The sequence below is a fragment of the Macrobrachium rosenbergii genome, chromosome 2 (genome assembly GCF_040412425.1).
Source record: "Macrobrachium rosenbergii isolate ZJJX-2024 chromosome 2, ASM4041242v1, whole genome shotgun sequence".
NCBI lineage: Eukaryota > Metazoa > Arthropoda > Malacostraca > Decapoda > Palaemonidae > Macrobrachium > Macrobrachium rosenbergii.
In genome coordinates, this window is record NC_089742.1 from 78,718,035 (window position 1) to 78,743,034 (window position 25,000).

Below are 25,000 nucleotides of genomic sequence, written 5' to 3' on the forward strand. Positions count from 1 at the left end.
CTTTAACCTTAAACAAAATTAAAACTACTGAGGCTAGAGGGCTACAATTTGGTATGCTTGATGATTGAAGGGTGGATGATCAACATATCAATTTGCAGTCCTCTAGCCTCAGTAGTTTTTAAGATCTAAGGGCGGAAAGAAAAAGTGTGGACGGACAGACAAATAGCCATCTCAATAGTCTTCTTTTACAGAAAACTAAAGAGTGTAAACATTTATAAAGAAGACTTCTCGTACTGACTTAAAAAAATGAGGGAATCAGTGTCTCACTCTGGATAATGTAACGTTTTGGTATTCGCTTCAAAGGCGGGCGCCCAAAAAATCTCCAAAAAATGAAATGAAAGTGACCTACTTTAAATTCATACAGCGTCACTGTAGCCGACAAAGAACACGTATTACAAAAGTGCGAGTGTGATGCAAAATCAGTTTGCATATCCAAGAGTTCAGCGAATTGGCAAATTCGGCTCCTGGTGGTGATGTGAATACTCAACAGAATTCCTGAACTATTCAAAAGTATGGAGGAAACGTACAGCATAAATTTCTTTTTTGGAAAGTGGGAGGAGTCGGCTTATGCAATATTCATTGCTAGTACGTCAAACAATCCCAAGGTTTAGGGTGAAAAATATACCTCAAACTTATCATCTTATTTGTACGAAACATGTAGATATACACCTGATTACTAATGAATTTTCTATAACTTCGTTATTAAAAAAAAAAAAACTGAAGGAAAGACCAGGCTACAGAGGCAATGGCAAGGCCAAGTCTTAACATAATGTTGAACGCTGCTCGGTATAAACCAATTAAATACGCCATTTTAAATGCCGCAGATACCACACGAGCAGAACAGGCATTGATTAGTTACGCAAAAAATGATTGAAAGGAGAAATATTTGGTACCATAATTAGCCTTGTTATACAATAAAGGAGCATAACATAAATAGCCATAACATTTCTATAAATAAAATAGCTTGTGAATTTTCAGAGATTTGATGGAACTTTTACTATATGGAGTTGATGTAGGTTAACTAATTATTCTATAGATAAATGTGATAAGAGAACGCCCCCCAGTCTTCAAAGATATTATATCAAATGAGGGGTCCTATTATTATAAAGGTTAATATTTAAAATACCAAAAAAATATGTAGAAATTCCGGCATTTACCTGTGATGGAAGACAATAGTATTAATTTCATTGACCCTCATGTTATTCAGCATGCAAATAAAATGATATCTATTGTCTGAAACTGTCATGATATTACACATGTAATAGAAAGTACAATGGCTGTACTTCTCAAATGTTTTACGAAACAATAGAGTTATTCTTTCCGGAATGGATAATTTTAATTAGGTATGGTTCTCGAGATAAAGATGGAATTCAATACTATGTCCAGTTACAATGAGGAATGAAGGGTCTCCATTGGATTACAAATTCGCATCACGAAGAAAGCATTGTCCGGTATGTAGGGGGTCATTATGGCGCCTCCCCCCCTCTGCAGGATCTAATAAGCCAAGCATTTTTATATATTATAAAGTGTCCCAAAACAGGTTTAACATGTTGACACAAAAGAAAAGTAGCCACACACTGCATTTTCTTTGTGTAAAGTGGCCTCAAGAAAACATACGCGTATCACATTTTTTTTTTATAACATCAGCAATGGTAGCCATGTTTATGCTATAATACATGTACCTTCCGAAGGAAATACAGGGTAAACATGATATTTTGGCATTTTTTTCAATGCGAAATCCAATAGACATAAAATTATCCTATCCATCAGCTGTATTATTCTTTGATTTATCGTTATTATTTTAATACAGTAATTGTTAGGAATTGGTTAGTTTCTATTCTGTTTTGCCGGAACATAATCGCTCAAAGTATCTTTCTAATATATATTCATGAATTCCAGGTACTGAATAATCCATTGTACTCCTAAGATGTCATACAGAAAAAGAAAACCAGCTCCCGCTTTGATTGAACAAAAAAACTCAGAGCTATGGGAAGGAAGACCCTTCTCGAGAGAAAGAGAGGCGCCAAAACAACTGTGTCACTCATTTCGAAATCACCGAACAGGGAAATTTGGTCCTGTTTTCAGAATTTAAGGAGCCTCAAAAACGATGGACTTATATATATCCAGAATGAAAAGCATCAAGGTATTTCTGAGCCTGAAGGCTCAACCACCAAAATGGCGAACATTTGTCAGCAAATACCAGAAAATTTTGGTAATCGGAACTGTTATTCTCGGTTTACTTGCAACCTTAACAGACTCAAAAGCTCCAGTGTAAGTACAACTGTTGGTGAGAGCTGAAGAGAAAAGAAACATAGGACCAGTAAATGGAAAATAATTTTTGACCATGACGGCATCTTCTGCAATAAGTCTGGTCGTATTCAAGTAAAGAAAGGGAGAAGCCACACAAAAGAGAGTCCAACAATATTCGAACGTGAAGGTTGGAAGGCTATAATCAGAATAGCAGAGGAACAAAAATTGAAGAAAACGTGCTGTTGCTTATACGAAGATATGATTTATTTGCTTGTGAAGCTAGATACATCCTTCTTGTAGAAGAAAGTATACAATGAAATCAGTGTATTGGAGGAGTCAAGATAATCAGTCTGTTGCTGCACAGACTTCTCTAGAAGATGCCCATAAATCTGCACTTCATCATGTAGTTGCATATGTTACAGAGCATGTGATCCAAGCATATAAAGTAATTCAATGTTCATGCCTCACATTAATGTACACTGCTGAGGTAGAAAAAACGCCATTCAAGAATCCCAAATGCCAAATCGCCAAGACATTAAAACCAAAACTTGAAAATCACTCTGATTTGAATGTCAAAATTCAGTTTGTTAAGTGTAATCCTGCAAACAGTCAACCATTTTTCTTAATATACAACTCTAAAATAACAATTGGAGATGCGGTAAGTGAGGCATACAGTCTTGCTACTACTGATTCTTTTAGAGAAGTTGCTTTGCTTTGTGTGGAATAATTATGAAATTATTTAAAGAATCAAAGGAATTATCATGGTCACCCTCTGCCAATGATTTGGAGATCACAGCAGAAGTGATACCTAACCAGCTAGGGAAATTCTTGAGTATTGTAATGGACAAATGATTAGCACGTCAGATCATGCAAATTGTCTTGTTCTGTCAATTGGGAAGGATATATGCCGTGCTGTTACTGACGGGGAAATTACCCAAACACACTTTGCTGTGTATGACATAAAGACATTTGCATCGTAGCAAACTACTACTAATATTTTTAAATCTATTTAGTCACTGTGAAAACAACTGCTTAACAATGGAATTAGAATCTCGGTAGACACGGCCTTGGAGCAAAAATCAACACTATTGACTGTTCAGTTTGTTAAAACACCATACAATGCTGTGTTACATTCCGAATGGGACAACTTTAATCAACACTTAATAGGAATTCATGGTATTCCGTTCATCAACACTTGCTAAAGGAAAAATGTTCTACTTGATTTGGATATTTTGTCGAAAAGCTTGTGCGACAGGGAAACAAACTCTTCCAGTCTTTGGCTGCTTCATTTCAGCAACAGGGATTGCACCACTCCGACACACTACTATAGATAACTATCCCTTGATCCCAGAACCTATCACAGGATATAATGAAGTCAAAGAATCACTTAAGAGGTGTGAACAAGCTACAAAAGAGGTTTTCCAATTATATACTATAACCGCATTTGACTTAGGGGTATGTATGAAAGCTCTGCCATTGATATGGAACAATCCTGCTGAATACAAAAACCACATTGTTTTAATTGGTGTTTTCCATACCATTATGAATTATTTGAACATGATCGGTGATAAAATGGCTGGATCTGGATATGCTGAATTGCTTATTGAAGCTGGTCTTGTTACATCGGGACGTGTTGGGAAAGTTCTCAGTGGCAAGAGTTACAACAAGGCATTATGGTCTCTCAAAGTTGTGAGTGAATCATTTGAGATACTTCTGCTTCAGAGTTTCATAGATGCGCAACAGGAAACTGAAGGAAATGCAGAAGCCTTAAATGATCTCATTACATCTATGACCCCTGATAAAATGGCTAATGCCATAGATGATAAAAGTTTATCAGAGTACTTGGACATATACATCACATTTCAAGAGGTGAGAAATTATTAACTGGGGAAAACTGCTCAGTTCTGGATGTCCTTCTTGGATGACTCTCGATTGTTTTTTTTTTTTTTTTTGTATATCCAGTCAAAACTAATAGTTTAACTTTTATCCACAAGACACTGGGGGACATGGCAGATCCGTTTTTTTTTTTTTTTTTTTTTGGTAGACAGAATTATGCTCACTACCTTTCTTGGTTTTACTACTTTTTGGTATCCATTTAGAAATCACATCCAGGTGCAAGTGAGCTTTTAAGGAAGGGAGCTATATCTGTTGCAAGGCCTCTTATTCCAGGAAAACTGTGTGCTGTTACCAAAACAGTGGGGGAGACCTTCATGAAATTTGCAAGACTCTTAGGCATACTCTATAATTATGGTGCCTATCAGCGATGGATAAGAACTGCATCGGAACGTACAAAGCATTATGAAGCTCCTCTCGAGATGGCTGGAATGACTGGGGATGAGGACAGTATAAAAAATGAAAAGCACAGAGAGCTATGTGAATCTGAAATCGAGCGAAGTGAGGACGCAGTGCAAAGAGCGCTTGATACTATTCAGGGATGGCTCAACCCATTCGACATGGGGGACAAAGATAAACTCTGTAATATCGCTTCCGGTGCATGTGTTCCTCCTGACATTGAAAAGGATGTCTTACAGTCAGAGAAGATGGGAAAAGAAGTCAAAATTGCTTTCATGCAAGAAATACTAATGTCAGGTCTGTTTTAAGTAACTGTTAAGATTTTAAATATTCTTTCAGTTTTTTTTATGAAATGTCCCATTTCTTTTTATCAGTGTTCATTTAGATGCAACATTATTCATTCTCAATTACACCATAACTCATTTGTGTAAATAGAACGCCATTTTTATCACGTTCTTGTTCGAAAGTGTTGGTACTGGAGCATGTTGGATTCAGTAGCTAGTTTTTGAAGTCTACTCTTTACACACGGAAAATCAAAAGAGTACCCAATTTTTTTTTTTTTTATGTTAACATGTCAAACCTGTTAGAAGACACTGTAAAGCATATAAAAATCTTAGTCTTATTAGCCTTGGTGGGGCAGGGGTGGATAGTGACCCTCAACCCTCTACGTACCCTGCTAGTGAAACAACGAGTTGTGAGAAGTTTTGCCTTCAAACTAAGCCATTTTCGAGGAAACTACTGTTAAAAACATTTAAGATTTCAGTCAAAAATCTATTTAAAAAATCATTAAGAAATGGAAAATAAATGAAATATGTAAAAAGTTTCAAAAATATTTCAATTTGAATACCAAATTTTTTGGGAGTTTTGCCCTTACAAACAATGGAACAAGCGATTACAAAGAACTCGGCTTTGCAGCAAAATCTATGATTAAAGGTATGTATAGACATGCATGCGAAGGTCACTATATTTGAGGTAGCACTTTAGAAGTGCACCTGTCTAGGATTTTCTCAGGTGCAGGACAAACCAAGGGAATTAAAAGCCATTAACTGAAGTTCTAGCGTTTTTCACTTGTATCTCCTGGAAACATGAAGAGAAAACAGAACTAGGTTTAATCTCATATTATTTTCATTTTCATTTAACAATTCTAAAAGATTTCTGAAAGTATTATTTTTACATCTTTATCATGCCCCTATTATACCAACCAGTTCAACTGTATATTATTTTTCACTGGGGCGCACAACATACTATTATTGTTTTGGCCATTTCTAACTGAATATTTATGTTATTTAGGTCCAGAAATTTAATTCCTTACTTGTCTGCACAAAATGAAACGAATCACTATCTATTCTTGGAATTTTTTTAACAAAGTTACCACTCTGGTGCCGGAAAATTCTTATAAGCATATTTCTTAGTATTACTGAACGAAAATATTACATTTTCAATGAGTATTTTTACCACTGATATGATAGGTTCAACGCTGATAAAATATGGCTAACCGTGGACATACTTAGGGAATTATGGCTTCTTGCCGAGTTTATCATAAAATGTCTTCTTACGTATGTTTCAACAAGTAACCAAAATATGAGCAGAATAACACAGTTCCTTATATACTTTTGTTCTAGGCTTCGTTATACAGGAACTCAGGACTGATAACACGTAAGGTTTGAGTTCACACTGGAGAGATTACAGAGATTTTTATATCACTATGATGACCTGAAAAGTAATGTATATGAATCAAGTCCTTTGATGGAATAGATATACTAATTTTACACTGAAAATGTTCATGTTTGATAACACTATCTAAAAAGGATAAGCATTCATTTAGTTTTCTCCAAGAAGTTATTTACGCCTGTATCTTGGGTATAGCCACAATATCACCTAAGTATAGAAACCATGATGCAAACATTTGAATAACCTTAGGGGTAAAAAATGCTTTCAAATGAAATTCTTGCGTTAGCTTGAGAAAACTGATGATAGGTGGTTACCAATTACCATACCAAACGTTTGTTTATGAGGTGTCTAATTAGAACTGAATTTAAGCATGGGGCACAATGCATGAACATTAAGAATAAGGTGTATTCTGCGTTGTCCTTATGTTAATATTGTTTTAAATCACATTAAATAAGAAAAAAGTATAAAAGTAAGGAGGTTGTAGAAAGAAAATATATAGGTACTGACAAATAATATTAAATGTTTATAGGATATTCCTGAAAACTCCTGGAAAGCTTACTCAAGTTGACTGAAGGACTCTCTTTCACTTTTGAAATTTAGAACTTCTTGTACGTAACATCATGTTTCTAATTCTCCTATGCACTGTCCAAAAACGATTTCATTCATAAGTGAGTACAACATTACTTGGTATTTGCAGACTGAAACTTTTCGTACATAAAAATTTATTCTAATTTCAAGGAAAATGCCTAAGTAGAATGTCGTTTCCACGACATATCGAATTATCCTTATTCTTTTTGTAATTTTCAGCAGTTTTTGTCTTTCATAAAAACCTTTGGTATACAATGGATTATGATTCAGAAAATGCATCAAAGGATAAAGGAAAATTCCTAAACCCTGAGGCAGTGGACCCAGATATATAAAAATCAATGAAGGAACAAAAACCATTGTATAGGTGTTCTCTGATATACAAGTCATAAGCGATGAATGTTCTTAACCTATCTTACACAAATGTCTAAAACTATTTCGGGGAACTTTGATGTACAAGCATTAACGGAAGGGTATCTTTATGTGTATTTGAAATAAAAACATTCTTATAACTTATTTCAGTGAACCTTGATACACAAGTTCTTTCTTTCCAGGTGGATCATCTCATCCCTCTGAAGGTCAGAGTTCATTTGCCAGTAAAACCCAAGCATCTTCTTCCTGTCTCAAATAACAAAAGGCCACGGCCTACTTCGTGAAGGATTGGAACATGTTCACTTAATATGAAGCCGCAGGTAAACGAACACTTTTTTCTGTATTTTTCCCTGTTTTTTTTTTATCGTTCTCTTTTCTCTTTTCCAGTCTTCCTCGCAAGACTTGAAATGTGATATGAATATAATTCTTTTAAGACTCTGTCTTAGTTTATGTGCATTTGTTTCAGATCCAATTAGTGTATGCCATTATTTCTCATTATAGTACCATTAAATCGACTGAAATACCGTTTTACTGTTGCCTATATTATTCTCGAAGAAAAAAAAACTTGGAAGGATATTATATTATTTTCAGACCTCTTTGAATTATTATTATTATTATTATTATTATTATTATTATTATTATTATTATTATTATTATTATTATTATTATTAAAATATAGCCATAGTAGCATGGGTCTTAAAATGAAGAAACAAATGCTCAATTATGCACAATTTGTTTTTCTCCGCGTCAGACAAAAGGTTTTTGTAGATATTTGTTTTTAAACATAATTGTACAGTTATATAACTGTGGATTTGTTTCTCTACTACTGCTACTATTATTATTATTAAAACATACTCATAGCATGAGTCTTAACATGAAACAAATGCATTGATCGTTTCTGCGTCAAACTGAAAAGGTACAGATTCTCGAATGCTCTTTGTAGAGATTTATTTTTAAATATATTTGTACAGTTTTATAGCAGTGGATATATTTCTCCACTTATTATTATTATTATTATTATTATTATTATTATTATTATTATTATTATTATTATTATTATTATCATTATCATGAAATAAAACAAGATCCCTTTAAATATAGAGTTAATAGCTGTCCTTATTTATGTGAATATCAACTGTTAAAATATTTGCATGTTACAATTTTCCTCACTTATTATAACAATACAATACATTTTTATAATAATAATAATAATAATAATAATAATAATAATAATAATAATAATAATAATAATAATATTATTATTATTATTATTATTATTATTATTATTATTATTATTATTATTATTATTATTATTATTATTATTATTATTATTATTTAACCACATACAGTCAATGTATGATAATCGACTGAATAAGTACTTAATAGTATTTATCCAAATGCTTAAATTTTCCATAAAGGCTGATAAATAACAAGGTCGAGAACCACTTTATACAAGCACCAGGAAAATATGTTCAAATGGAGATACTTGATTATCACAATACTCTCCGGGTAGCTCTAGGGTCAACAGCTGTCTCTACTCAAACTAAACCCTAGCTTTGTAGACGTTCTTTACCAGGTCTGGAAGTCCTCTTCCCATTATCAAATAACAAAAAAAAAGAAAAAAATAAGAGAGAAAGAAATGTGAACGACAGATGGCCTTCATAACTGGTCTTGTAGATAAAGTGGAAAAATAAATTATTCTCAAAGAACGGCTTCAGGCGTCGAAGTTTCTATTTTGCTTGATGCTGAACGATGGCGTGGAGTTATCTTCTTTATTATTCGAAACTGATGCCGTTATTGATAGGAGCTCCTCTATAATTCCATAAATAACTCCGCAGAGAGCACTCCAAAATGCTAGCCACACCCACTTCAACACACATGGAGAAACATTCCCTGCCTGAGGTCCAGAAAGGATTCTCAAAAATCATTCGCAGTTTCCGCCGAGATGTTGACATGAATATTTCATGTACAATTTGTTTTGGACCACATAAAGTCTTGTTTGCCTTGTTCGTGCATGCGCATGTATTTGTGATCATTAGCTTGGTAAAAGTGAGGATATCCAGGTTCGATTCCTCGGTAAGACCAGGCTGGTATAAACTCAATATACCACCTTTGACTTCGTTAGTGAATTAGGAACCTGGTACCAAGTAGCCCGTGCAGTCAAAATTATGTTTACAGAGGATTTGGGATAACAACTTCATCTAAAACGACTCGTTGAAAGCGGGGAGATCAATACCTTTTGACATCACCCGTCAAAAGGGAAGAGACGTTAAGTAAAAAAAAAAATAATCCTGTCCGGCGCATATGTACTTTTGAGTTATAGTTCCCCTTAAGTGTAAATTATTCTCAAGGTACGGTGGATTCTATATTATGCGATATTTATGACTCAATATTAAAAAAAAAAAAACTTCACGCGTGTAAAGTAACAAAAAATTCACAAACACACACACACACACACACACACACACACGTACATTTATATATATATATATATATATATATATATATATATATATATATATATATATATATATATATGTGTGTGTGTATATAATAATGTGTGTATGTTTGTGGGTGGGTGGTAAGTGTTTATAACTGTAAGATAAATACGACATGCCACTGACTAATATACGAAGAGGTAGTATGGTATGACTTTAACCGAAAATATAAGACAAATAGCTGAATTACTGATGATGGAAGTGTGGGTTTAGACAACAAAGAACTGTTATGAAAAAGTGATGTGCATCCATCACTTGACAGAGATGCGATGTGTAGGAAAATCGTGGTGTGTTGTGTAGAACAAAATTTGTTCAAGATTCGAAGTTCTTATTATGAAAAATAAAGCCTTCACGGAGGTATTTAGATGTGGGAGTGACTAGCTGACTTTGATAATTTTATGAAAGGAATGAATAAAACTGCCATGTAAAAGGCATGTGTAGATGGTACATTTGAATAAGAAAAGGAGGCATGAAGTTCCTACAGGATGGACAATCCCCCCGCAGGATGTTCATCCTTGAGTAATCAGTTATGAATAATCCAGTGGCGTCTGTGGCCCTGATTTTAGTTTTCTGTAAAAGAAAACTATTGAGATGGCTATTTGTCTGCCCGTCTGCACTTTTTTCTGTCTGCCCTCAGATCATAAAAACTACTGAGGCTAGAGGGCTGAAAATTGTTATGTTTTTCATCCACCCTCCAGCCATCAAACATACCAAATTGCAGCCCTCTAGCCTCAGTAGTTTTGATATTATTTAAGGTTAAATTTAGCCAAGATCGTACATCTGGCATCGCTATAGGCTCCAGCAACTCAGGCCGCCACCGGGCCGTGGCTGAAAGTTTCATCGGCCGCTGCTGAGAGTTTATGGGGAGTGGCTAAGAGTTTCATACAACACTATACACTGTACAGAAAACCCGATTGCGCTGAAGAAACTTCGGAGCATTTTTTACTTGTTCTCTTGTGTGATCCCTATTAGGCTAGCAGGTATTTTCTCTTAAGTAGGATCGTTATAGAAGCGTTTCCTTTGTGATTTCCATTCATTAGCGTTCTGGAATGCTGTGCCACTTCCCACGCCTGTCAGGATGATAAACAGTGAATACTAAAGAAGTGTCTCATGTTCGAAGACTTTCACCGTTCCAGGCTTCTTATAATAATCTTATCGGGATTACGATTTTCACATAACATATCTAATCCGCCTTCAAGTAATACTATTTTGTAACCTATCAACTTAATCTGATATGAGCTTCCAGTGTAATGCATAAATTATTTTACGAAAACATCGTTACCAAGTTCATAAAGTTTCCTGTGCTGTACTGTCATCTGTAAATATTTACCTTCTTGACTTAACCTTCTGTCTTTCTACTCATCTGATATCCCCCCCACCCCCTGCAAATAAAGGAGGAGTTGGGGGTAGATCTGTAAGTGTTCGGTTTCATATCTTAATTTGCTAATTATTGCTATATATACGTGATGCTGTTTATTACGAGACACTCTTTGGTATGATTATGCCAGAAAAAAATAATGCATGAAAGACTTGTATTTCTTCTGGAAGAAAAGGCTCATCTCATAACGTTATACAAAATAGGTCATCAGACTTATTATCAGCAGGATCAGTTTTGATGAAATTACATTTTCGACAAACTCATAATATAGAAAAAAGATAAAAAGGAGAGAAATCTAATAGAAAACCTGAACTGGACAAGAATCATGCTAACACTGGCAAAATCAAACAAAAAGGTCATGTATGTGAAAGTATTTTTGGAAATAATTTTACGCCCATTTCACAAATGGATTCTACAAACAACAGCATGCCGTGAAGAATCTGTGCATCTATAACAAACTTTCTATCTCCCTTCCTCAACTGACTTACATAAGAGCTGCTTGCTGCAATTAACTTTTTATTTTCATTTGGATTCACTTACTCTCCGAGCTGAGTCTAAGGTGTTTTTTTTTCCTGCCAAAACGCATTAACTTCCGTATTTTAGGACCCATGCATTGAAGCAGACACTCTTTGCTTAAATGCAAATTTATGTATCGTGCATTATCTTCTCGGCTTTTACTCATTCTTTTTCCCCAGTTTTCCCGTCAATCATAACTCTCCCTTACTCATACAAAACGAGTTTCTCTTTTGTTCCTTTATCACAATGAAATTTGCACAGTAAATCACGTCAGTCTTCCGCTAACAGAAAGTAATGCACAATCCCCTCACAAACACACACCACACGAGCGTGTGCACACAGATACACAACATACACACACACACACACACACACACACACATATATATATATATATATATATATATATATATATATATATATATATATATATATATATATATATATATATATTTGTATAGATATATGTGTGTGTATGCATGCTTCGTTACACCATCTTATCTCTTCTCACTTCTCTTCTGCATTTACATTTCCACAAATCTCCACATATCTCCAGCCTACTTCTCCTACTTCTCAGTCACGTAGATCTGGAGCGTCCAACTCTTCTGGGTACAATAGGAGTCGAGCTGACACCTTCAAGTACTGCTCTCTCTTGGATTGAGCGACGGGCATGTCCAAGTCATCTTTATGTCATGGTCTTAGGAATCTTCCGTAATTTCCTTTATGGTTTAATTTTTAACTATCCTCCTACCTGACTCATAATATTCTTCTTAAAGCATTAGTTTTAATTCGAAAACACCTTCTATGCATTTCTTGTCCTACTCTGATTCATGTCTGTATATCAACAGAGATCGGACTAGACCAATGCATAACGTTACTTTCGAACGGAATTTCTGTCGATTTATTATGCAACTCTTTTCCAGTTTCCTCATTTCTTTTTTTTTTTATGTTTTTAAGTAAACTCCCTATTAGTGGAGTTTGTAAGGGGATAGCATAATTCCTGAATACTGGAAAAACTCACCTTTATTAACACTTTATCTGTTTAGCGATATTTCATCCCTTCGTGTATGTATACTCTGAAATTATACATTTTGTTTTTCTTACATTTGCGTCAGTTTCCATCTCCCTAGCTATACGATGCACAATAGTAAGCAAGTATTGTATAATTTGTGATGTTTTGTAGCACCCTAATATTTACTGCAAATGTACATATCTATAAATCGTATATATACATATATATATATATATATATATATATATATATATATATATATATATATATATATATATATATATATATATATATATATATATATATATATATATATATCTATATATATATAAATATTTTATATATATATATATATATATATATATATATATATATATATATATATATATATATATATATATATATATATATATATATATATATATATATATATATATATATATTTTTTTTTTTATATGTTTCCTGGTGCAGGTGGATCTTATGACTCCACAGTTATTACTTTTACTCGAAAATGGCCTTGTAAGATACCCAGGACATATAAAACACAAACAAAAAAAGAAGTACACGGAGCGGAGGGCTCTTCACTAGGGGAAGTGCGTGAAACACGTGGATATAAAAATAGTTATATTTGATAGCACACAAGGTCAAAAGGAAAATTAACTGAAAATACGGTAAATTACTGCCGTAGAAGTCCTCCCGAAGGGGGGGGAGCTTGGGAATGCCAGGAACACGGACCAAGGATAATTCTGCTACAGGCGTCTTTCTGAAACGATATTTGGACCCACGTTACACATCTAATGCTGGAATTTGGGGATTGAATTACTCGGGGTGCACTGAAGGCGCCAAGGACTCCCGAGGCGTTACTTGTGACTCAGAGGAAAGAAGCTGTGAACACGTGGGCTGGCTTGAACCAAGGAATATCAGGGAACACAAAGTTATAGGCCCAGAGATTAATAAATGCAAAAGGGCTAAGTAATCGTGACTAGCAACTCGTTTTGGGTACATTACCACATTTGTAGGGGCGCAGGGATGACGACGTCTTCTGCCGAGAAACACGTGTGGGAGCGTGGATAAATGGTAGCCTCCCTCTCAAGGTATTTCTTCAAATCGTAGATTGGGGCGGAAAAAGGGCGCCCTTGGGATGATGAAAAGGCCGCCGTTTAATGTCAGCTCGCGTTTGGGAGACTTGCAATCCCCTTGCAGTCTTCTAAGGCCACGTGGAATGGAACACGGGGCACACAGGGCGGCGATGGGATCCCACGTGGCGGCGAGCGGAAGAGGAGGGCAGGGGCAACGGCCCAAGAGGCGTGACTGCTTGGCTTAAACTAGCTAGCGTGTGAGAAAGGGCTGCCTTCGCCTGACCTTTTATTGCTTCTGGACTGGGGTAGGGGGCCGATGTCCTGACCCAGGGCACGCTGCTATCTCATAGAAAATGGTATTTTCATCTTTCTGTACCAAAGAAAACGGTGCAAAGCAGATTACTGGTCCCCAACAATTATATTTTCTCTGAGCCCTTATTTCCCCGACCTTCAAAGGTTCAAACCAACCCAAAGCAGGGAAGGAGAAGAGTTTCCCTAGCTTATTTTGGCGCTACTCTTTACAGCTCCTGGCAAGATAATATTCACACCTATAAACGGGTGCGAATATTGACAAAAGCAAAAATGAGCGAAGAAAACGTTCGACTTTATTCTATCTTTTACTTTGCTACAACCTTTACTCTACTTTATTTGTAAAACTCTGATGCCACACTAATCAATAACAAACTGAAGATTTACTTTAGGAGCAGAGTGCAATTTAGAATATACAATAAAAGGGTAAACTTGTTTTGCAAATTAATTATTGCTCAAATACTTCCTAAGTACTGTTTCTACCCATTCTTTATTCGATTTACTTTACTGGGGTAATAAGGCGCTCAAAAGAAAATAAACAAAGAACACTTCAAAATTTCAAAATAACAACAACAAAATAAAACATACAAGGCAGAATTTAAAAGGAAACAAATGTAGACCCACTGATTCCTTAATGCTATCCTGGAATTACAGGCATGCTATTACTTGTGCCTTGAAGAGGCGGCATTCGTGACAATACACTGTAGGTATTAAATAATATCCCCTTTACCAAAATTGTAATCATAGAATTCAATTCTTCTTTTCAATCGACCTCCAATTGTTCACAAGCTCGACGAGCATAACTAATATTTCCCACGAACGCTAATCTGAAGGGGCAAGAACTTGACAGCTGTGAGGCAAAGAGATTATTCGCGGGTTTTAACTCGCCAACTTAAATGACGCTAAATTTTTACGTCTGCAGCTTACAACTCGGGTGTAAGCTAAAAATAGACTACTCGACTTATGAATGGGAGGATAAACAAATGAAGGGGAAAATGGACAAGGATAACATTCTCCACATGGATAATTAAAAAAAAAAGAAATGTAAATAAAAATAAAGGAAACTACACAGAACAACAACGAAGGATATTACTTCATACTAAAGGGCGGGCCGCACTCTGTCTCTCTTGCATTTCATAAAATGATTAAGTAAGGGAAAGTGTGAAGGAAAGATCGATAGAGAAGGATGAGGATAGAAATTCCAAAAGAAAGGAAGAAGATAGCGGAAGGCCTTGACATCCTCTCCTGGATGAAAGGTGCCAAGACGTTCAAAGATGAAGAAGGGGGCCCTATGCCAGGTTTGCACAGGGGCCAGAAGAGCTCGGGGCTCCTTGTGGACTACCTGCGATCGCCCACACCCGTGGTAACTCCGCCGCGAACCTCTCCTCCTTGGACCGTTGTCCTTGGCCGGGAATCGGGGCCCGAGGCCAAAGGGCGGCAAGGGGTGCCATCTGGGTCAGCTGCTGCGACAACTGACCCAGGAATCTTGTTCGCCATCTCGGACATTAACCGGCGCAGATCGCAGAGTTCATCGGCCCAGGAAGGCGGGGCAGAATCATGACTCGCGGAGGAATCTGCGGCGGGCGGCGAGAGAGAGGGGACGGCCGGAGGGGGCGGGGTCGACTTGCTTGCAGGGGTGACCAGCTCAGGCACTGACATTGGCACTGGCGCTGGTGGCGATGTGGTGGTGGTCTCGTCTGTCTGGACGGACGGAGACTGGCACTGCTCAGTGCGCCGAAGGGGCACTGGCAGAGGAGCTGAAGGCCGAGATTCTCCTGAAGGGAGATCTGGCTGAGGCCTCGGCACTGGCACGGATGCCGTGCCGGGCACTGGACTCGGATTTGGATGATTTATTGGGGAATGGGGACCCCAGAATGGTGGTGGCTTGAAATAGGACGTAAAGTCTTGGCCCAGGAGGACGTCATAGTCTCCTGGAATGTGTTTCGCTACGGCGAGACGAAGGGTCCTGGCTCTGTGGGGTCGGGTGACCCTCAGTTGGACCGTAGGGAGGATCATTTTAAAATTGTTAATGCCCTCAATGGTGACGAGCTTGCGTCGGTCTATTATAGCTCCATAGGGAACTTTGTCCCTCCTTATGAGGAAATTTGCGCGCCAGAGTCGTCAAATGCCTTGACCTGGCGTGCTGAGTATTTACCTCGGGAGGAGGTGCCACATAGATGGGACCCTCGGCAGGAGGGCCTAAGGACTCGGGATTCGTTACTGCCAGGGCGACGGCGGGAGTTCCTGCCTTATTATTTCTAGGGCATTTTGCCCATGAGGAAGAGTGGCCATAAACCTTGCACGCCGTGCAAAGGTTTGGCTGAAATCTCTTCGCACTGCCCGGCAGAGGCGCGAGGCGACTTATTAGGGGCTGTCCGGGAGAGAGACGCGGGTGGTTTACTGCGGCATTGCTCCTTGGCATGCCCGATCTTTTACAGAACCCGCACACGACGGGCTTCTGTGATTGTCCATTCTTCGGCGGAGGGCACCCGATAGGTAGGCGGGTGGCGTAATTTTGCGCTGCAGAGCTCTCCTGGGGTGATGGGTGTCCCATAGATCCGCTATTCGGCAGCAATCAGCTAAGGTGGGGCTCCTTCTCGGCGATGTGCGTGGCGAGGGCCGGCGGGGTGTAGAGTAGGAAGTTCTCTATTTGTATTTGTTCGATGGCATCGTTGAGGGTCGTAACCCCCACGGCCTCGAACCATTTGGCACGGGCACGCTCGGACTTGTAGGCCCAGTCTGCCCAGGTTTGATTGGCCTCCTTCACTAGCCCCGCGCCAGCCTCCTCCAGCGTTCAGGGGTTATCTCGTACGCCTTGGCAATAGTCTGGCGTACGACCTCCCAATTTTCCTGCTCCTCCGGCGGGAGGGCCCTGTAGGCAATCAGGGCCTTCCCTCCAAGGAACTTGCCCAACACCAGGGAGAGTTCGGCGGCACTCAGGGGGCAGGCCTTTAACACTGTCTCGGCGCTGTCGAGCCACACCTCGGGCTCGGCCTCCGTCCACTTTGGCATGCAGGCGATAGCCTGGCTGAAGGCACTCATTCCCTGGGGGGCAGGTGGAGGCGAAGGGCCACTCTGTTGCAGCATTGCGAGCTCATGGGCACGCTGCTTGTCCCTTTCTTCCCTCTCGGCTTCTTCTCGTTTCTCCTGGGCCAGTCTTTCTGCCTCACGTTCCTGTCTCTCTGCTTCTCGTTCCTGCCGTGCGGCTTCGTCTCGTCTCTCCTGAGCCTGTCTTTCTGCTTCTCGTTCCTGCCGTGCGGCTTCGTCTCGTCTCTCCTGAGCCTGTCTTTCTGCTTCTACTTGTCTCTCCTGAGCCTGTCTTTCTGCCTGTATGGCGTCCATCCTCTCCTGTACCCAGTCTCTTAGTTCTCTCCCGGAAAGGCCGAGTTCCTTCCCTGAGGACATGAAGAACTTGAAATCCTCGCTCTGCTGAGACCGTGTCGACATTTTGCAGGCGGGAGAGGACGCTAGTAACACACAGAATTAATTTCCCAGAGCTGTGGGAATCTTGGACACTTTTTCAAAGGACGTATGATTGGTCTCCCGATTTACCGACGAAGCGGGCTGATTGGGGACGATAAATTAGCGATGATTGGTCTCCCGATTTACCGACAAAATGGGCTGATTGGGGACGATAAGTTAGCGATGATTGGTCTCCCTATTTACAGACGAAACGGGCTGATTGGGGACGATAAGTTAGCAATGATTGGTCTCCCTATTTACCGACGAAGCGGGCTGAGTGGGGACGATGAATTAGCGATGATTGGTCTCCCGATTTACCGACGAAGCGGGCTGATTGGGGACGATAAGTTAGCAATGATTGGTCTCCCGATTTACCGACGAAGCGGGCTGATTGGGGACGATGAATTAGCGATGATTGGTCTCCCGATTTACCGACGGAGCGGGCTGATTGGGGACGATGAATTAGCAATGATTGGTCTCCCGGTTTACCGACGAAGCGGGCTGATTGGGGACGATGAATTAGCAATGATTGGTCTCTATTTACCGACGAAGCGGGCTGAGTGGGGACGATGAATTAGCGATGATTGGTCTCCCGATTTACCGACAAAATGGGCTGATTAGGGACGATAAGTTAGCGATGATTGGTCTCCCTATTTACAGACGAAACGGGCTGATTGGGGACGATAAGTTAGCAATGATTGGTCTCCCTATTTACCGACGAAGCGGGCTGAGTGGGGACGATGAATTAGCGATGATTGGTCTCCCGATTTACCGACGAAGCGGGCTGATTGGGGACGATAAGTTAGCAATGATTGGTCTCCCGATTTACCGACGAAGCGGGCTGATTGGGGACGATGAATTAGCGATGATTGGTCTCCCGATTTACCGACGGAGCGGGCTGATTGGGGACGATGAATTAGCAATGATTGGTCTCCCGGTTTACCGACGAAGCGGGCTGATTGGGGACGATGAATTAGCAATGATTGGTCTCCCTATTTACCGACGAAGCGGGCTGAGTGGGGACGATGAATTAGCGATGATTGGTCTCCCGATTTACCGACGAAACGGGCTGATTGGGGACGATGAATTAGCGATGATTGGTCTCCCGATTTACCGACGAAACGGGCTGATTGGGGACGATAAGTTAGCAATGATTGGTCTCCCGATTTACCGACGAAGCGGGCTGATTGGGGACGATGAATTAGCAATGATTGGTCTCCCTATTTACCGACGAAGCGGGCTGATTGGGGACGATAAGTTAGCAATGATTGGTCTCCCAAGGTAACGACAAACGGGCTTACTTGGGGACTAGATTGGGATATATATTTAGGTCTCCCGAATTACCGACAAAACGGGCTCACGTGGGGACTGAATGGAAAATGAATCGGTCTCACCAACGGACCGACGACACGGATTTATTGGGGACAAGAATAGAATATATAGGCGCCCGGGAATTTCCGCACAAACGACGTCTGATCAGCGAGGGCGCTAGTTTTACTGACTTATGGGAGAAGTGTAATTCTCAAGGGCAATTAGGTGGGTGGCCATCCCACATTCACAACAGATAGGCAACGCACGCAGCCGTAGTAACAGCACAAAACAAAACCACAGAAAAACAGAACAATACAGAATATATAATGTCAGACCCCCAACAATGCAAAATTTGGTAGAGCGAAGCAAATCAAACAAACAAATGTTTTCCTAACTGGGCCACGGAATGAACGGTCAAGGCCGTCTGCGCCAAATGAATGAACGACGTAAACACGGTTGTTGACCCTTTTCGTCCTGGGCGTATAATATACGCTTTCGCTCCTATTTCTAAAACGAGAGAGAGAGGGGTAAAATGCGTCAGCAATGCTAATCTGACTTTCGAACACGTGGTTGACGTCGAGGTCTCGCGCTTATATCTAATGATTCGGTTTCGAAATCACTCGTTTCTACAGGAGGAATATGCGCACTATTCCTTTAATGATTTATCACCTGTATAACCTAATTGAATGGCATGCAAGCCGCGTGCAAAGGCTTCCAAAGCTAAGTTTTCGGCGATTCTCTCTCTCGTTTTCCTCGGACATGCGCCCTACTATAAAAAAAAAAATTCCTAGGACTAGTCACGTTTTCTATAGCGTCCTACGCTAAATAAACACAGTTTTACTTACGCAGAATTTCCTTGGCCTGTTGCGCTGGCTTTTCAAAGGTTCGTAATCTGTCTCGTATCCAGCTTAGCTGAGCTAATTGCTGATTTCACAAATTGCAACACAAACAACAAAGGGGAAGAGGGGGGGGAATGCAATCATTACGAGAATCACTGGTCAGGTCGCCATTTTTATATGTTTCCTGGTGCAGGTGGATCTTATGACTCCACAGTTATTACTTTTACTCGAAAATGGCCTTGTAAGATACCCAGGACATATAAAACACAAACAAAAAAGAAGTACACGGAGCGGAGGGCTCTTCACTGGGAAGTGCGTGAAACACGTGGATATAAAAATAGTTATATTTGATAGCACACAAGGTCAAAAGGAAAATTAACTGAAAATACGGTAAATTACTGCCGTAGAAGTCCTCCCGAAGGGGGAGCTTGGGAATGCCAGGAACACGGACCAAGGATAATTCTGCTACAGGCGTCTTTCTGAAACGATATTTGGACCACGTTACACATCTAATGCTGGAATTTGGGGATTGAATTACTCGGGGTGCACTGAAGGCGCCAAGGACTCCCCTGAGGCGTTACTTGTGACTCAGAGGAAAGAAGCTGTGAACACGTGGGCCTGGCTTGAACCAAGGAATATCAGGGAACACAAAGTTATAGGCCCAGAGATTAATAAATGCAAAGGGCTAAATAATCGTGACTAGCAACTCGTTTTGGGTACATTACCACATTTGTAGGGGCGCAGGGATGACGACGTCTTCTGCCGAGAAACACGTGTGGGAGCGTGGATAAATGGTAGCCTCCCTCTCCAAGGTATTTCTTCAAATCGTAGATTGGGGCGGAAAAGGGCGCCCTTGGGATGATGAAAAGGCCGCCGTTTAATGTCAGCTCGCGTTTGGGAGACTTGCAATCCCCCTTGCAGTCTTCTAAGGCCACGTGGAATGGAACACGGGGCACACAGGGCGGCGATGGGATCCACGTGGCGGCGAGCGGAAGAGGAGGGCAGGGGCAACGGCCCGAGAGGCGTGACTGCTTGGCTTAAACTAGCTAGCGCGTGTGAGAAAGGGCTGCCTTCGCCCTGACCTTTTATTGCTTCTGGACTGGGGTAGGGGGCGATGTCCTGACCCAGGGCACGCTGCTATCTCATAGAAAATGGTATTTTCATCTTTCTGTACCAAAGAAAACGGTGCAAAGCAGATTACTGGTCCCCAACAATTATATTTTCTCTGAGCCCTTATTTCCCCGACCTTCAAAGGTTCAAACCAACCCAAAGCAGGGAAGGAGAAGAGTTTCCTAGCTTATTTTGGCGCTACTCTTTACAATATATATATATATATATATATATATATATATATATATATATATATATATATATATATATATATATATATATATATATGTATATATATATATATATATATATATATATATATATATATATATATATATATATATATATATATATATATATATATATATATATATATATATATATATATATATATATATATAAACAATACAGGAGTAGTATAATAAAATTATTAAATCCTGCTGCAAGATAAAGCATGAGATTAGACAAGGATATACAGTATATAAATATTGAAGCAAAAAATTGTTGTGGATCCTGAAGGTTCGCAGAGGACTAAATTGCCAGAATTTAGGGAATTCTGAAATAGAACCCCGCTGGCAGCAAATCAACTTCCCTTTTGAACGATGCATGTACCTCAAAGGTCATAAGTCGCCACCAGCATAAAGCCAATATCACCAACGTGGTAACCAAGGTTAGGATGAGCAAGGTACAAACTTCAGATTTACTGCTGTTATCGCTTACTTTCTTCGAAATAGCAGAAACCTATTATAAACCAACAACAATCTCTTTGAACATCATTTTCATACTAAAATGTAATGATTACTTATTTCACTATTACTCCTTGTTAAGATATAATTCTTCATTTCGATTTCACAGCGTTACGGTTAGTATTCTGTAGTTCCGTTTCAATCAAGCCAGGCCTACGAGATAAGATAAATATGGAGATAGAATGAATTGCATTTCCGAAAGCTAAACGAATCTCTGATCCTGGATTAAGTCACTCTGCTTAATAGGCCAAAGAGCGTGGTTAAGATACTGCCATTTGAGTGTCAGTCAAGGGAAGGATAAGAAAATGATCACATCAGGAAGATACGAGTACAGATCTCTCGCTAGAACCTTCTGATCCTCACACACAAAATACTGTAAATTGTTGCAGTACTGTTATGTCTGTACTTTGCAAGTTCTTTAAGAAATATACTACAATCTTGACCTTCCCCGTATCCGGGCAAAACAGATAATTTAAAACTGACTTTTCTTATTATTTACTTGTATGAAAAACAATTCCTAAACTTATGTGGTGTCAATTTGTACTTGTTGACATTTTAGTGAAGGAATAAATATCTTCATTAAGAATAATCAGTTAGAGTGATATATTATTTGACGTATATGGGTATCTTTCAATATTAGGAAAGGAGTCCTTCCTTGCTTAGAATTTAAAAAGGAGTTGAATATCTTTTACATAAGACTTGGAACAAAAATAACGTGCAGTCATCACTTCGTAATATACTAGTGTCAATATAATAAATATCATCATCGTTACGATCCTAATAGAGGCTTAAATTCTAAGCAAGGAAGGACTCCTTTCCTAATATTGGAAGATATATATATATATATATATATATATATATATATATATATATATATATATATATATATATATGTGTGTGTGTGTGTGTGTGTGTGTGTGTGTGTGTGTGTGTGTGTGTGTGTGTGTGTAATAACGTAGCTGTTAATATGTATTTGAAATTATAATAATCATAATAACAATAATAACAGTAGTAATGCTTATATGATACTGCTTAAGTTATTTCATTGTTAACTAGGGATGGAGAGAATGAGCGGAGTGAAATGGTTGTCGATGAAGGATGTTTATGAAAAATGTGCTTAGCGAATCACGTTTGCATCAGAAGTGACTGTGGCAAACTGTTGTCAGTTTCCCGCTTAGCTGCATATTATTGATTTTGGTCAAGGATGTTGATTTTTCTGTGATTTGCACTAATGTCCTATTGTAATGTGGTCTTTTCTTTATTTTTGTTTTATTCGTTACTGGCTTTGTTTGATGTTAGTTGTTAGAGTCCCAGTTTTCGTAGTTGTGGGTTTTTTAAGCGGTAATGTTTATAATTTTTACTTCGTTCTGTATTGGCTGTTGACGTTTGTATCGGAAATGTTTAAGTCGATGTTATGATTCACTTCGTCGTCTGTTATTAAATTCTTGAGTGTGTACTTGTTTGTTCTTCACACTGCACTTCCTTGGATCCCACCGAGTGCTGCCACCAAGTGCCATGAGGTCTTTTTTTTTTTATTGTTTTATTCATTGCCCATGTAAAGAAGTTTATTATTGTTATCTTTGTAATGTTTTGTTGCTTCTTCTTATTTGAATTAGTTTGATATTTCCTTTATAGTTGCTTTATTGTTTCTAGCTTTGTTTTTTGTTAGTTATTAAAGTCCCATGAGGCTTAGGAAGACACAATGCAGTTTTTCTTATTACATTAACACACTAGTAAAATTACACTGTATATATACAAATTAAATATATATACAAGTTAAGTAAGAGAAAAACTGGAGATCCAACAAAATGCGCCACCCCGGGTGCGGTACCCTGTGGAGCATTGGGAGCCACTCCTCCTCTTCTCCCCTCCCTTGTCTTCGCAGTGGGTTGTATTGTGGACGTTTGATCCAGGCGGCCGTCGTTCCACACACACGAAACAAAAATCCTTGGAGTCACATACAACACTTCAATGTCATTTGCTGCCTCATGTCAGTAACATCATCAAGAAATGCAGACCTAGACTAAATGCACTAAGATCACTAACAGGCACAACATTTGGACAACAAAAGAAACGCTCATCACAGTATACAAACAATACATCCGCTCCATAATAAACTACGCCAGCCCAGCCTGGCACCCTGCCATATCCAACACACAACTAAACAAACTACAAATAATACAAATTACAGCTCTTAGAATCATCCTTCATGGCAGTACACAATCCACACCAATAGAACACTTACACGTTCCGAAACCAAGATTCTCACCATCAGGCAACGCTTAGACATGAGATGGCACACAATTCTTGGCATCGGTCATAAACAACACAAACAGCCCATGCTGTTACCTTCACGACCACCCTCCAACACACAGGCAAATAGCGAATACACCACACAGACACTATACAAATATCTTGAATTCTATACCACCACCCACAAACATCACACAAAACAAAAGCACATCCATACTCACCTCACCAGACAAGCACTTAATAACCTTCCCAACAACAAAATATTGGCACCCCACCCAACATAAGCAGCACAGAAACACAGCTCTCAAGATTGAGAGAGTACACCTGACTTGTCGCTGTGGTCATCACCAATCACTGAACACCTACAAACACCGCATAGACAACACCCAAACAGACATATGTCCACTCTGCCAAGTTAGTCCCCACACAATTACACATCTCTTAGTAGATTGAAATCCCTAACTTGGCAGCCCTTAGACAACAACACAACATCCACACTACCACACAGTTATGGTCAGATCCAGTAAGCGTGGTGTCCTTCTTGCGAGGTGCAGGCTTCCTGGCATAACAGAGTCTGGGGAACCACAACAACAACAAGTTAAGTAATATGATGAAGAATTAAAGTATGAGCCTTTCTTGAATGTTCTTAACCCACAACTGGTGAGGCTTTTGACCTCACTCCACTAAGGCTCTTGGATCTTCTCTCTCTGCTTCTCTGTCTGCCTCTCTCTCCCTTCATGTTTGCTCTCTTGAAGGTTCTTCAAAGGAAATGTCCATCCCACCAGTAGGCAGACCATTGCTTCTGTTCCGCCTTGTAGACGTCTTTAGTGGTTGGAGATTATCTAACAATGTCTCTTTGGGTGTGATTAATTGACTTAATTCCCTTCTTCATGGGTGGGACTAATGACATCACTGGAAGTCTTCAAGTTCCGGCGAAAGTTGAAAGGTCAGCTCACAGGTGAGACGGGTAGGCATTCTTTAATGATTGCACTTAGATTACTATTGCTCCAATGTGTTGGCTATGTAATCATAAAACTTCCTGCTTCGTTATTCTCTCTCTCTTCCACTTTCTCTGTCTATCATTTGTCTATTAATGGTTCTCTCTCATTTCTTTTTCTCTTTTATATTTATGCTATTCCTAACTAACATTCTCCTAGCTATCATTACACTATTGTAGATTTATCTGTATGTAAAACTGTGATTTTGTCATGATTTTAGTTTTACTTCATATTCGAGGTTAAAGATGTGTTTGTATGTGTGTTTCAAACCAAGTTGTGTGAAATCATTCCCAATGATTTATCACTTGCTTAAAGATCC

The 25,000-nt window shown here is 39.1% G+C and overlaps 2 long non-coding RNA genes and 1 pseudogene across 2 annotated transcripts; 1 reads left to right on the forward strand and 2 right to left on the reverse strand.

The window, feature by feature from the left end:
• Positions 1–3,098: 3,098 nt before the first annotated feature.
• Positions 3,099–4,913, forward strand: LOC136843355 (uncharacterized; annotated as a pseudogene).
• Positions 4,914–13,185: 8,272 nt separating this feature from the next.
• On the reverse strand, positions 13,186–13,761 carry LOC136850013 (uncharacterized). The gene is made up of 2 exons (XR_010856513.1): positions 13,583–13,761; positions 13,186–13,337 (listed from the first exon to the last, which is right to left on the reverse strand). It is a non-coding gene; the product is annotated as an uncharacterized lncRNA (long non-coding RNA).
• Positions 13,762–19,904: 6,143 nt separating this feature from the next.
• LOC136850021 (uncharacterized) lies at positions 19,905–20,888 on the reverse strand. The gene is made up of 2 exons (XR_010856515.1): positions 20,300–20,888; positions 19,905–20,053 (listed from the first exon to the last, which is right to left on the reverse strand). It is a non-coding gene; the product is annotated as an uncharacterized lncRNA (long non-coding RNA).
• Between the last annotated feature and the right edge of the window lie 4,112 nt (positions 20,889–25,000).